The sequence below is a fragment of the Lepus europaeus genome, chromosome 8 (genome assembly GCF_033115175.1).
Source record: "Lepus europaeus isolate LE1 chromosome 8, mLepTim1.pri, whole genome shotgun sequence".
Taxonomy (NCBI): Eukaryota; Metazoa; Chordata; class Mammalia; order Lagomorpha; family Leporidae; genus Lepus; species Lepus europaeus.
In genome coordinates this window covers 105,428,743-105,443,309 of record NC_084834.1, presented here as the reverse complement: position 1 = coordinate 105,443,309, position 14,567 = coordinate 105,428,743, and positions in this window count along the sequence as shown.

Genomic DNA, 14,567 nt, shown 5'->3' with positions numbered 1-14,567 from the left:
GATTTCTAGTCACAATCACCATTTCTTGTTCCACTAGTTGTTTCATTTCATTTTGATTCCTCCTTAATATTTCACTTTCATGAGAGAGATTTTCTATCTTGTCCTTTAAGGATTTCTGTAGTTCAAGAATTTGTTTTTGAGAACTTCTTAATGTTCTTATCAATTTTTTGAGATCCGCTTCTTGCATTTCTTCTATCTCATCATCTTCATAATCTTGAGTTGGGGTGTCTTTTTCATTTGGGGGCGTCATAGTGTCTTCCTTGTTCTTGTTACCTCGGTTTTTGCGTTTGTTGTATGGCATGTTGGAGATATTTGGTTTCTTCACTGTGGTGTTTTTTTTTTTTCTTGTTATACTATGACTCTAGATTAAGTGGACTGTCTGCTTTTGGTGGAGCCTTAGAGGCTTGAGATGGGTGTGGACTGAGAGCTGTGTTTGGTTCCTCAGGGTTGAGGGTGTGTCAAGATGACACTCCCAGGTTAGGTGTGGTAAATGTCTCTTTCTTTTGTTGATTCAAAAGGGAAGTAATTCCGCACAGCTGAATGTAATTGGAGGTAGTTAGCAGGCAAATGATATACCCACAGGAGCCAGAGATTGGAAGCTCTTTCCCAAGGACCACACAGGGAATCTCTGCTGCCCTTGGTGTGGGCTCCAATTCTCCTGCAGTCTCCCAGTGGGTTGCCAAGTTAGATGCTAATCTCCAGTTATTTCACCCCTCCCCCCAGAGTCAGGTTTTTCTGCTAGGCTCAGGGCCGGTGCAGACCTGAGGTCGCCCTGCTTATGACGTATGTCCAAAATGGCGCCTGCTCTTTGTCTTGCTCGCCCTTGAGGGGTGAGCGGAGAGAGAGAAACTCGTGTCCGTTTCGGTCACTTTTTTTTTCCCTCTCTCTCTTCTAGTTAGCCTGGTGAGTTTTTCCCCACGTAGTTTCAAGCCTCGTTCCCTCTAGTCTCCTCTTTCTGCTTGCCCGCTGGTGTCTCAGGCTATTGAGGTTCGGCTCACCTCGCGTTCCAGCGCTGGTGCATTGAGTCTGCCGCTGGTGTCCCGAACTTGGGCTCCCACGCTCTCCACGCAGGTCCACTGTGAATCGCTAGTTCCGGAAGAGTTTCCTCTGCTGTTTCTTCCCCTACTCTTCCTTGACCCTGCAGTATCTCCACTTTTATTAACCTGTGTGTCTTGCTGAACTATCAATGTGCTCCTTTCCTATTCCGCCATCTTGCCACTCCCCGTGTTTATTCTTAAATTCAGATTTTTTAAAAAATTATTTGAAAGATAGTTACAAAGTTGGAGAGAGGGAGGAAGGGAAGGAGGGAGAGAGAGATTTAAGAGAGGAAGAGAGAGAGTCCATCCACTGGCTCACTCTCCAAATGGCTGCCATTGCCAGATCTGTGACAGATCAAAGTCTGGAGCCTGAATATCCATCCAGGTCTCCCACGTGGGTGGCAAGGGCCTAAGTACTTGAGCATCTTCTCCTGCTTCCTAGGTGCATTGGCAGGGAACTGTTGGAAGTGGAGCAGTTGGTACTCAATTGGCTCTCATATTGGATGTTAGGGTCGCAGGCTGCAGCTTAACCCACTAGGCCACAGTAGTGGCCCCTAAAGAGTCCTATAAAGTCATCAGATTGCTACTTTCTATATATGTTCATGAGCATTGACTTTTTATTCTGTTATATGTTTATTTGCCTAATGTCTATTTTGTTGAACTGGACATGTGTTTAATTTGTGTATGCTATAAACCACATGCTACCAACTATAGCCCCGCTTCCATTCCCCAGTCAATAGTCATTATTCAGAAGAAGGAAATGCACCATAGCACAATCCCTCAGCCAAGGAGCAGCACAAGCAGCCACCAGGAGGGGCTGGTGGAACTGGATGATCAGAGAATGTTACCCAGAAGTGCGTAGATGCTACCAAGTGCGTGGATAGAAAGGTTCGCCATCACAGAAATGTCAATTGTCAAAACATCCTTCAAAATAATTAAATCAAAATTCTAGCAGCACAAGCATACTTTGAAAGCTCATGAGATAGTGGAATGAAAAGGTAAATTAATTTTGTTTTAGAAAGATTTTGAAATCTCTGCATAGTTTTTCATATTACACATTTTTTCTTAAACTTATTGAAGACCCCTTCTATATTCATGAAACTTGATGATGTGACTTCAAATGAATAATAAGGAACATATCCATGAAAAATGACTTAACCAATACCAGCCTACTAGTTAAGATACCCATATTCTACATTGGAGTGCCTGAGTTTGTTTCCCAGCTCCAATTCCCAACTCCCGCTTTCTGCTAGAATATACCCTGAGAGGTAGTGGGTTAGCTCCAGTAACTTGGTTCCTCTTGCACATAGGGAATACCCTTGGTTGTGATCCCAGTTCCTAGCTTTGGCCTTCAGCAATCACAGACATCTGGAGAATGAAATGGTGAATGAAAGATTTCTCCCTCACTCATTGACTTCCAAATAAATTAAATTATTAAAATTAGAAAATATCTAGACTAACACAAAACTTGAGAATGAAAAAAATATTGTTGCAATGGAGTAAGTATAGGTAAATCAGAAAATCATGTTTAGGAAGTAATATTGAAAATGAAAAAAAAATGTTACGCTTAACTCATGCCACTTACCCCAAATCCATATAAATTACATAAGCTACTATTAAATGTAAAACACCTACCAGGTTACCAGTACAAACATTGATAACTAAAACAATGCAGGTGTTAGTGCAACTTGGTTACACCAGCATCAAAAGTGATTTTGATCTATTTAGAAAAGTAGAAAATGTGGATACTCTATGACATAGCAATTTCATTTCTAGTTAAACACGACAGGCAGGCTCTTAGATATTTACACAAAAATAAAGCTCATAAAATATTCTTTGTGCTATTGATGCAATATAAAACACTTAAAATTGAACATTATCAAAGGAGAAAGCAGCAGATTGGGATCGTTCTGCTTTCCTTATTGAGTAAAGGATAAGGTAGGCAGTAATATCCCCTTATGAACCCACCAAAGACATCCTGCAAACACTGATGATATTTACTAGTAAGAGAATCCTGATCTATGGGAAAGTTTGGGGAGGACATACTTGGTCTGTTTAGATTCTTATTTAAATACTCTAGAATATATGTAATTATATGTTGTGGTTCTTTGGAAAATGGCACGTATGTAATTATTGAAGTATACAATGTGGAGACGTCATGACTGGAATTGCTCTTTGGCATCACATAGAGACCTCATGTTAGAATTGTGTCATGGTGTCCCCTAATGGAACAAAGAAGTACCTGGGAAGTGGCTCCAGATTTTTGCACACTTTATTGGTACCTTACAGGTACTGTATCTTTAGGCTTATTAATAAACTGAATACTTGGTAGGATTTTTGATACATTTGAATATCTTAACAATATGATTATTTGTATCCATCAAATGGGGAATGAATAAATGAAAGATGGTACACAAAACAGTTTATACTTATTAAAAAGGGTGAGAGATAAAATAAAATTGTACTATAAAAGCAAAGAATGATATTTGAAATATACTGATACTTGCATACAAAAGCAGAAGTTATATCTAGACCAGGAATAATAGAATAAAGCTCTTCAATTTGGAAAGTTTTTAGCTACATCAGGATCTGCCATTTGGATGTAACCATTCAGCACTGCCATACAGGATGGGGGCTATTGGTGTAATTGCACTTCTTCATCCTGAAATATTTATGTTTTGCCTTAAAACATAGTGTCTCATGGCCACAATATGGCTATCTTGAAAGAAAGAGCAAGTTAATTGGCCAGCAATATCTGTCCAGCACATCCAAATTGCAGAGACTTCCCAGAAATCTTCCAGCTAATACTTTATCAGTACAAATGGATTTATATTTTGATTAAAAGAGAAGCTGGGAAAACATGTTTAAGCAATACAGATTCTATACTCTGTAGTGGTAAGAAGGAATGCATAAGTGATAAGAGTCTCCAACCACTGTGAAATATGAAAAAGTACATAAGAGGGCAGGTGTCTGGCCTAGTAGTTAAGACACTGCTTGAGACATCTGTATTCCTCTTTAGAGTACCCGGGTTGAATTCTGGCTCCACTTCTGACTCAAGCTTCCTATTACTGTGCACTCTAAGAGGCCATAATAATTACAGCTCAAGTAGTTGGGTTCTTGCTGTTCACAGAGATCTGAAAGAAGTTCCAGGCTCCTGGTTTTTGCCTGCCATACCTTTGGCTCTTGCTAGCATCTGGGGAGTAAACCAGAGCATGGGAGCTCTCTCTCTCTGTTTTCTGTTTTGCTCTTTCGGCTTTCAAATAAGACACAAAATCATGGACAAGAAGAATACATAAAAAATGCTTAATATTGGTAGTGTCTCTGGAATGAGGAAAGCAAATGGGGATGGAAAGGAAGAATCAGTAGGATCCAACTTTAGGTTTTAATTCTTTCCTAAAAATATCTGACTGAATGAAACATTTAAAAATTCAGGACAGTGAAAATATGACTGCTCAGTATCATAGTCTTTGAACTGTGCTGTATTAAAAATTTTTCAGGGATAGAAGATATTGAGTTTATGTGTTGGGAGAGTGATGAGAATGAAAATAAGAACTTAAATTCATAATCAGAGAGACACACTGGCTTACCCTTTATTTTATAGGCAGTAGATTGAAATGACATTCTTGAAAACATTCAGGTTTCTTCCACATAGGACATTTTATTTCAACTTGCACATATTCTATATTTTGTGTGTATAATAACATTTTAGACTAGAATTGGACACCAGTGGGCAAATGTTACTGTGGCCAGAATCCAATTATCATCTCAACCTTCTCTGAATTCATACTGGAAAAACTGCCTCGAATATGATAATAAGAGCAAGAAGTTTGACAATTTATTTCATTCATAAAAATGAAAATAAATTCATCTACACAGGATACTGAAGGTTTCAGACATACCTCCTTATTTGTACATGAAATTGTATAAAATAAAAAATTCCGGTGTTGGTATATTTATCCTGTTTGTTTGTTTGTTTGTTTTTAAAGAATGTGTTTTTTTTTAACTTTTATTTAGTAAATGTAAATTTCCAAAGTACAGCTTATGGATTACAATGGCTTCCCCCTCTCATAACTTCCCTCCCACTCGCAACCCTCCCATCTCCCGCTCCCTCTCCCATTCCATTCACATCAAGATTCATTTTCAATTCTCTTTATATATAGAAGATCAATTTAGTATATATTAAGTAAAGATTTCATCAGTTTGCCCCCACATAGAATATAAAGTGTAAAATACTGTTTGAGTACTAGTTATAGTGTTAATTCACATTGAACTACACATTAAGGACAGCGATCCCACATGAGGAGTAAGTACACAGTGACTCCTGTTGCTGACTTAACAATTTGACACTCTTGTTTATGGCGTCAGTAATCTCCGTAGGCTCTAGTCATGAGTTGCCAGGGCTATGGAAGCCTTTTGAGTTCACTGACTTCGATCTTATTTAGACAAGACCATAGACAAAGTGGAAGTTCTCTCCTCCCTTCAGAGAAAGGTACCTCCTTCTTTGATGCCCTGTTCTTTCTACTGGGATCTCACTCACAGAGATCTTTCATTTAGTTTTTTGTTTGTTTGTTTGTTGTTTGTTTGTTTTTTGCCAGAGTGTCTTGACTTTCCATGCCTAAAATACTCTCACAGGCTCTTCAGCCAGATCTGAATGCCTTAAGGACCGATTCTGAGGCCAGAGTGCTGTTTAGGACATCTGCCATTCTATGAGTCTGCTGTGTATCCCGCTTCCCGTGTGGGATCATTCTCTCCCTTTTTTATTCTCAGTTAGTATTAGCTAGTCTTGTTTATGTGATCCCTTTGACTCTTAGACCTATCAGTATGATCAATTGTGAACTGAAATTGATCACTTGGACTAGTGAGATGGCATTGGTACATGCCACCTTGATGGGATTGTATTGGAATCCCCTGGCACATTTCTAACTCCCCCATTTGGGCAAGTCTGATTGAGCATGTCCCAAATTGTACATCGCCTCCCTCTTTTATTCCCACTCTTAGATTTAACAGGGATCACTTTTCAGTTTAATTTCAACACCCAAGAATAATTGTGTGTTAATTACATTACAGAGTTCAACCAGTAGTATTAAGTAGAACAAAAAAATAGTAAAAGGGATAAAGTATTAAATTGTATATCAACAGTGATGACAAGGGCTGATCAAGTCACTGTTTCTCATAGTGTCCATGTCACTTCAACATGTTTCCTCTTTTGTGCTTGGTTAGTTGTCACTGATCAGGGAGAACATATGATATTTGTCCCTTTTGGACTGGCTTAATTCACTCAGCATGATGTTTTCCAGATTGCTCCATTTTGTTGCAAATGACCAGGTTTCATTGTTTTTGATTGCTGTATAGTATTCGATAGAGTACATGTCCCATAATTTCTTTATCCAGTCTACTGTTGATGGGCATTTGGTTGGTTCCAGGTCTTAGCTATTGTGAATTGAGCTGCAATAAACATTAATGTGCAGATGGATTTTTTTTAGCCAAATTAATTTCCTTTGGGTAAATTCCAAGGAGTGGGATGGCTGTATGGTAGGGTTATGTTCAGGTTTCTGAGGAATCTCCAGACAGACTTCCATAGTGGCTTAACCAGTTTGCATTCCCACCAACAGTGGGTTAGTGTCCCTTTTTCCCCACATCCTCTCCAGCATCTGTTGTTGGTAGATTTCTGAATGTGAGCCATTCTCACCGGGGTGAGGTGAAACCTCATTGTGGTTTTGATTTGCATTTCCCTGATTGCTAGTGATCTTGAACATTTTTTCATGTGTCTGTTGGCCATTTGGATTTCCTCTTTTGAAAAATGTCTATTGAGGTCCTTGGCCCATCTCTTAAGTGGGTTGTTTGTTTTGATGTTGTGGAGTTTCTTGATCTCTTTGTTGATTCTGGTTATTAACCCTTTATCTGTTGCATAGTTCGCAAATATTTTTTTTTCCATTCTGTCAGTTGCCCCTTATTTGTTCTTAAAAATGTTATTGAATGAACAATGCTCGAAGTACTTCATAAAAGTAGAAATGTAACCCAAGAAAATTCAAGAATTAAGGAAGAGTTAATTTAACTCAAATAAACATATAATAGTGTTGTTTTTCAGTTATTGGTTTACAAAACTGCGTATCATTTTATTAGGCTTTTGATCTCACTTGTGCATGAATAATATTAACAAAGTCTACTACATATTGACACATATACTCTGTGGTAATGAATGTATTAAGTGCTTTCCTGGGGGTATTTTAATCTTCACAACAACCATTTTAGTTAGTCATTATACCTATCTTATAAATTGAGACCTGGAAATTAGGAAAACAGCTTGTTCATGACACTGATAGAGTAGGAGATAAATTAGTGACCAAGACCTAGAGTCCTATGGTCGCATTCCCCATGCTCCAACCTCTTTCAATACCCATCAGAGAGCTCAAGGACATTCCCCTGCCAAGACGCCCTCCTGTAGGCACACAGGAATTGGGACGTCATTTCTCACTTCATCACTTAAAACCCATCTGCTGACTGCACTGGGTCTGTGGTGAGCTGATTGCAGCTCATGTCCTCAACCCTGGAGCCTACCAATATTACTTATCAATATCACCTTAGACCGCAAAAGTGTGGTCCAGAAAGGACCTTGAGAAGAGTTTGTCCTGAGTTATCTGGATGGCCCTAGAGCCATCACAGGTGTTTGCTTGAAAATTACAAGGGGAGCAGACACACAGAGGGCAGAACAGCAGGCAGGAGAGGAGACAGTGGAAAGATGGAGGCAGAGGTTTCTCAGTGTGGACTCCAGTCCAGGAATGTTGCCAACCCTGGGAAGCTGAAACGGACACAGAACAGAGCAGCCCCATGGGCCTCAGGAGGAAGAGCAGGTGTTTTTGTTTGTTTGTTTATTTTGACAGGCAGAGTGGACAGTGAGAGAGAGAGAGACAGAGAAAAAGGTCTTTCTTTACCGTTAGTTCACCCCACAATGGCTGCTGCTGCCAGCGCACTGCAGCCGGCGCACCACGCTGATCCAAAGCCAGGAGCCAGGTGCTTCTGCTGGTCTCCCATGTGGGTGCAGGGCCCAAAGACTTGAGCCATCCTCCACTGACCTCCCAGGCCACAGCAGAGAGTTGGACTGCAAGAGGAGCGACTGGGACAGAATCCGGTGCCCCGACTGGGTGCCAGTGCCTCAGGTGGAGGATTAGCCTATTGAGCCATGGTGCCGGCCGAAGAGCAGGTTTTATTTATTTATTTTTTCATTTATTAAACTTTTATTTAATGAATATAAATTTCCAAAGTACAGCTTATGGGTTACAATGGCTTCCCCCCTCCCATAACTTCCCTCCCACCCGCAACCCTCCCCTTTCCCACTCACTCTCCCCTTCCATTCACATCAAAAATCATTTTCAATTCTCTTTATATACAGAAGATCAGTTTAGTATATATTAGGTAAAGATTGCAACAGTTTGCCCCCATATAGCAAGACAAAGTGAAAAAAATACTGTTGGAGTACTAGTTATAGCATTAAATAACAGTGTACAGCACATTAAAGACAGAGATCCTACATAATATTTTTTAAAAAAATTAATTAATTTTCTATGCCATTTCCAATTTAACACCAGGTTTTTTTTTCATTTCCAATTATCTTTATATACAGAAGATCGATTCAGTATATAATTAGTAAAGATCTCATCAGTTTGTACCCACACAGAAACACAAAGTGTAAAAATACTATTTCAGTACTAGTTATAGCATCACTGCACATTAGACAACACATTAAGGACAGATCCCACATGGGATGTAAGTACACAGTGACTCCTGTTGCTGACTTAACAATTTGACACTCCTGTTCATGGCGTCAGTAATCTCCCTAGGCTCTAGTCATGAGTTGCCAGGGCTATGGAAACCTTTAGAGTTCGCTGACTTTGATCTTATTCCGATAGGGTCATAGTCAAAGTGGAAGTTCTCTCCTCCCTTCAGAGAAAGGTACCTCCTTCTTTGATGGCCCCATTCTTTCCACTGGGATCTCCCTCACAGAGATCTTTCATTTAGGTCGTCTTCTTTTTTTTTTCTTTTCCATGGTATCTTAGCTTTCCATGCCTACAATACTCTCATGGGCTCTTGAGCCAGATCTGAATGCCTTAAGGGCTGATTCTGAGGCCAGAGTGTTGTTTAGGACATATGCCATTCTTTGAGTCTCCTGTGTATCCCGTTCCCATGTTGGATCCTTCTCTCCCTTTTTGATTCTATCAGTTAGTATTAGTAGACACTCGTCTTGTTTGTGTGATCCCTTTGACTCTTAGACCTATCAGAGCCATCAATTGTGAACTGAAATTGATCACTTGGACTAGTGAGATGGCATTGGTACATGCCACCTTGATGGGATTGTATTGGAATCCCCTGGCACATTTCTAAATCCACCATTTGGGGCAAGTCTGATTGAGCATGTCCCAAATTGTACATCTCTTCCCTCTCTTTTTCCACTCTTAGATTTAACAGGGATCACTTTTCAGTTAAAATTTAAACACCTAAGAATAATTGTGTGTTAATTACAGAGTTCAACCACTAGTACTAGAACAACTACAACAACAACAACAACAACAAATACTAAAAAGGATAAAGTATTTCATTGTAAATCTAGAGTCAGGACAAGAGCTGATCAGGTCATTGTTTCTTATAGTGTCCATTTCACTTCAACAGATTTACCCTCTGGTGCTCAGTTGTCACCGATCAGGGAAAACAAATAATATTTGTCTCGTTGGGACTGGCTTAATTCACTCAGCATGATGCTTTCCAGATCCCTCCATCTTGTTGCAAATGACCAGGTTTCATTGTTTCTTACTGCTGTATAGTATTCTATGGAGTACATGTCCCATAATTTCTTTATCCAGTCTACTGTTGATGGGCATTTGGTTGGTTCCAGGTCTTAGCTATTGTGAATTGAGCTGCAATAAACATTAATGTGCAGATGGATTTTTTTTAGCCAAATTAATTTCCTTTGGGTAAATTCCAAGGAGTGGGATGGCTGTATGGTAGGGTTATGTTCAGGTTTCTGAGGAATCTCCAGACAGACTTCCATAGTGGCTTAACCAGTTTGCATTCCCACCAACAGTGGGTTAGTGTCCCTTTTTCCCCACATCCTCTCCAGCATCTGTTGTTGGTAGATTTCTGAATGTGAGCCATTCTCACCGGGGTGAGGTGAAACCTCATTGTGGTTTTGATTTGCATTTCTCTGACTGCTAGTGATCTTGAACATTTTTTCATGTGTCTGTAGGCCATTTGGATTTCCTCTTTTGAAAAATGTCTATTGAGGTCCTTAGCCCATCTCTTAAGTGGGTTGTTAGTTCTGTTGTTTTGGATTTTCTTGATTTCTTTGTAGATTCTGGTTATCAACCCTTTATCTGTAGTATAGATTGCAAATATTTTTTCCCATTCTGTCAGTTGCCTCTTCACTTTCCTGACTGTTTCTTTTGAAGTACAGAAACTTCTCAATTTGATGCAATCCCAAATGTTAATTTTGGTTTTGACTGCCTGCGCTTCTGGGGTTTTTTCCAAGAAGTCTTTGCCGGTACCTATATCTTGCAGGGTTTCTCCAATGCTCTCTAATAATTTGATGGTTTCAGGTCGTAAATTTAAGTCTTTAATCCATGTTGAGTGAATTTTTGTGTAAGGTGAAATGTAGGGGTGTTGCTTCAAGCTTCTGCACGTGGAAATCCAATTTTCCCAGCACCATTTATTGAATAGGCTGTCCTTATTCCAGGGATTAGTTTTGGATCTTTGATCAAATATAAATTGGCTGTAGATGTTTGGATTGATTTCTGGTGTTTCTATTCTGTTCCATTGGTCTATCCATCTGTTTCTGTACCAGTACCATGCTGTTTTGATAACAACTGCCCTGTAGTATGTCCTGAAATCTGGTATTGTGATGCCTCCGGCTTTGTTTATGTTGTACAAGATTGTTTTGGCTATTCGAGGTCTTCTGTGTCTCCATATGAATTTCAGCATCATTTTTTCCAGATCTGAGAAGAAGGTCTTTGGTATTTTCATTGGTATTGCATTGAATGTATAAATTGCTTTTGGGAGAATAGACATTTTGATGATATTGATTCTTCCAATCCATGAGCATGGAAGATTTCTCCATTTTTTGGTATCCTCTTCTATTTCTTTCTTTAAGGTTTTGTAGTTTTCATCGTGGAGATCTTTAACGTCCTTGGTTAAGTTTATTCCAAGGTATTTGATTGTTTTTGTAGCTATTGTGAATGGGATTGATCTTAGCAGTTCTTCCTCAGCCATGGCATTGCCTGTGTATACAAAGGCTGTTGATTTTTGTGCATTGATTTTATATCCTGCTACTTTGCCAAACTCTTCGATGAGTTCCAGCAGTCTCTTAGTAGAGTTCTTTGGGTCCCCTAAATAAAGAATCATATCATCTGCAAAGAGGGATAGTTTGAGTTCTTCCTTCCCAATTTGTATCCCTTTAATTTCTTTTTCTTGCCTAATAGCTCTGGCTAAAACTTCCAGAACTATATTGAAGAGCAGTGGTGAGAGTGGGCATCCCTGTCTGGTACCAGATCTCAACGGAAATGCTTCCAACTTTTCCCCATTCAATAGGATGTTGGCCGTGGGTTTTTCATATATTGCTTTGATTGTGTTGAGGAATGTTCCTTCCATAGCCAGTTTGCTTAGAGTTTTCATCATGAAAGGGTGTTGTATTTTATCAAATGCTTTCTCTGCGTCTATTGAGAGAATCATATGGTTTTTCTTCTGCCGTCTGTTAATGTGTTGTATCACGTTGATTGTTTTGCGAACATTGAACCATCCCTGCATTCCAGGGATACATCCCACTTGGTCTGGGTGCATGATCTTTCTGATGTGTTGTTGCATTCTATTGGCCAGAATTTTATTGAGGATTTTTGCATCTATGTTCATCAGGGATATTGGTCTGTAATTCTCTTTCAGTGCTGCATCTTTTTCCGGCTTAGGAATTAAGGTGATGGTGGCTTCATAGAAAGAATTTGGGAGGATTCCCTCTTTTTCGATTGTTTTCAATAGTTTGAGAAGAATTGGAGTTAGTTCTTTTTTAAATGTCTGGTAGAATTCAGCAGTGAATCCATCTGGTCCTGGGCTTTTCTATGTTGGGAGGGCCTTTATTACTTTTTCAATTTCTGTGTCAGTTATGCGTCTGTTTAGGTTTTCTATGTCTTCCTGGCTCAATTTAGGTAGGTTGTATGTGTCCAAGAATCTGTCCATTTCTGATAGATTTCCCTGTTTGCTGGCATACAAGTCCTTGTAGTAATTTCTGATGATTCTTTTTATTTCTGTGGTGTCTGTTGTTACGTTTCCATTTTCATCTCTGATCCTATTGATTTGGGACTTTTCTTTTTTTAGTTAGTTGGGCCAATGGGGTGTCAATTTTGTTTATTTTTTCAAAAAACCACTCCTTGTTTGGCTGATTTTTTGTAATTTTTTTTTTTTTGGATTCAATCCTGTTGATTTCTTCTTTGATTTTAATTATTTCTCTTCTCCTACTGAGTTTGGGTTTGGTTTGCTGCAGATTTTCTAGATCCTTGAGATGACTTGAAAGCTCATCTATTTGGTGCCTTTCCAATTTCTTGATGTAGGCACCTATTGATATAAACTTTCCTCTTAACACTGCTTTTGTTGTATCCCATAGGTTTTGGTATGTTGTGCTTTTATCCTCATTTACTTCCAGAAAATTTTTGATTTCTCTTTCAATTTCTTCTATGACCCATTGTTTATTCAGGAGCATGTTTTTCAATCTCCATGTGTTTGCACGTGCAATAGGGATTCCCAAGTTGCTAATTTCCAATTTCATACCTTTGTGGTCTGAGAAGCTGCATGGTATGATTCTAATTCTTTTGAATTTGCTGAGACTTGCTTTATGGCCTAGTATGTGGTCAATCCTAGAGAAGGTTCCATGTATTGCTGAGAAGAATGTAAAGTCTTTAGATGTAGGATGAAATGTTCTATAGATATCTGTTAGATCCATTTGGGCTATAGTGTCATTTAAATCTACTGTCTCCTTGTTGATCTTCTGTCCTGTTGATCTATCTATCTCTGAGAGTGGAGTTGAAGTCCCCCAGTACTATTGTGTTGGGGTCTAAGTCTCCCTTTAAGTCCCTTAACAAGTCTTTTAAATAAGCTGGTGCCCTGTAATTAGGTGCATATACATTGATAATCATTATATCTTCCTGTTGAATGGATCCCTTAATCATTAAATAGTGCCCCTCTATGTCTCTCCTAACAGTTTTTGTGGTAAAGTTTTTGTTGTCCGATATAAAGATGGCTACGCCCGCTCTTTTTTCACTTCTGTTGGCATGGTATATCTTTTTCCAGCCTTTCACTTTGAGTCTGTATGGATCATTGTTGGAAAGATGAGTTTCTTGTAAGCAACAAAAAGATGGGTTTTGTTCCTTAACCCAATCAGCCAATCGGTGTCTTTTAACTGGACAGTTCAGGCCATTAACATTCAATGTGACTATTGAGAAGGAGTAACTTTGCCCTGTGTTTTGCCAAACATATTTTCTAATATCTGGTTTTAGATTCCTGTGATCTTTTGCTGTGAGGTTTCCTTCCTTTACCTTCTTTCATATTGGTGACCATGTTTCTGTGTTTCTGTATGTAACACATCTTTAAGCATCTTTTGCAGGGCTGGATGAGTGGCAACAAATTCTTTCAATTTCTGTTTGCTGTGAAATGTCTGTATTTCACCTTCATTCACAAATGAGAGCTTTGCAGGATATAATATTCTGGGATGGCAGTTTTTCTCTCTTAGTCCCTGGACTATATATCTCGCCATTCTCTCCTGGCTTGTAGGGTTTCTGATGAGAAGTCAGCTGCAAGTCTAATTGGAGATCCTCTGAGAGTAATCTGGCGTTTCTCTCTTGCACATTTTAGGATCTTTTCTTTATGTTTCACTGTGGTGAGTTTAATTACGATGTGTCATGGTGAGGATCTCTTTTGATCATGTTTATTAGGGGTTCTATGAGCTTCCTGTACTAGGATGTCTCTGTCCTTCTCCAAAATTGGGAAATTTTCTGCTAGTATCTCACTAAAAAGGCCTTCTAAACCTTTCTCTCTCTCCATGCCTTCAGGAACTCCTAGAACCCGAATGTTGGGTTTTTTAATAGTATCCTGTAGATTCCCGACAATATTTTTTAGATTTCTAATTTCTTCTTCTTTTCTTTGATTTGACTGTTTCCTTTCCTGTTCTCTGTCTTCTAAGTCCGATATTCTCTCTTCTGCTTCACCCATTCTGTTTTTAAGGCTCTCTAATGTGTTTGTCATTTGATCTATTGAGTTCTTCATTTCATTATGGTTTCTTGTCACTATCACAGTTTCATGTTCTACTAGTTGTTTCATTTCATTTTGATTCCTCCTTAATATTTCATTTTCATGAGAGAGATTTTCTATCTTGTCCATTAAGGATTTCTGTAGTTCAAGAATTTGTTTTTGAGGACTTCTTCTTTTTTTTTTTTTTTTTTGACAGGCAGAGTGGACAGTAGAGGGAGACAGAGAGAAAGTTCTTCCTTTTTGCCGTTGGTT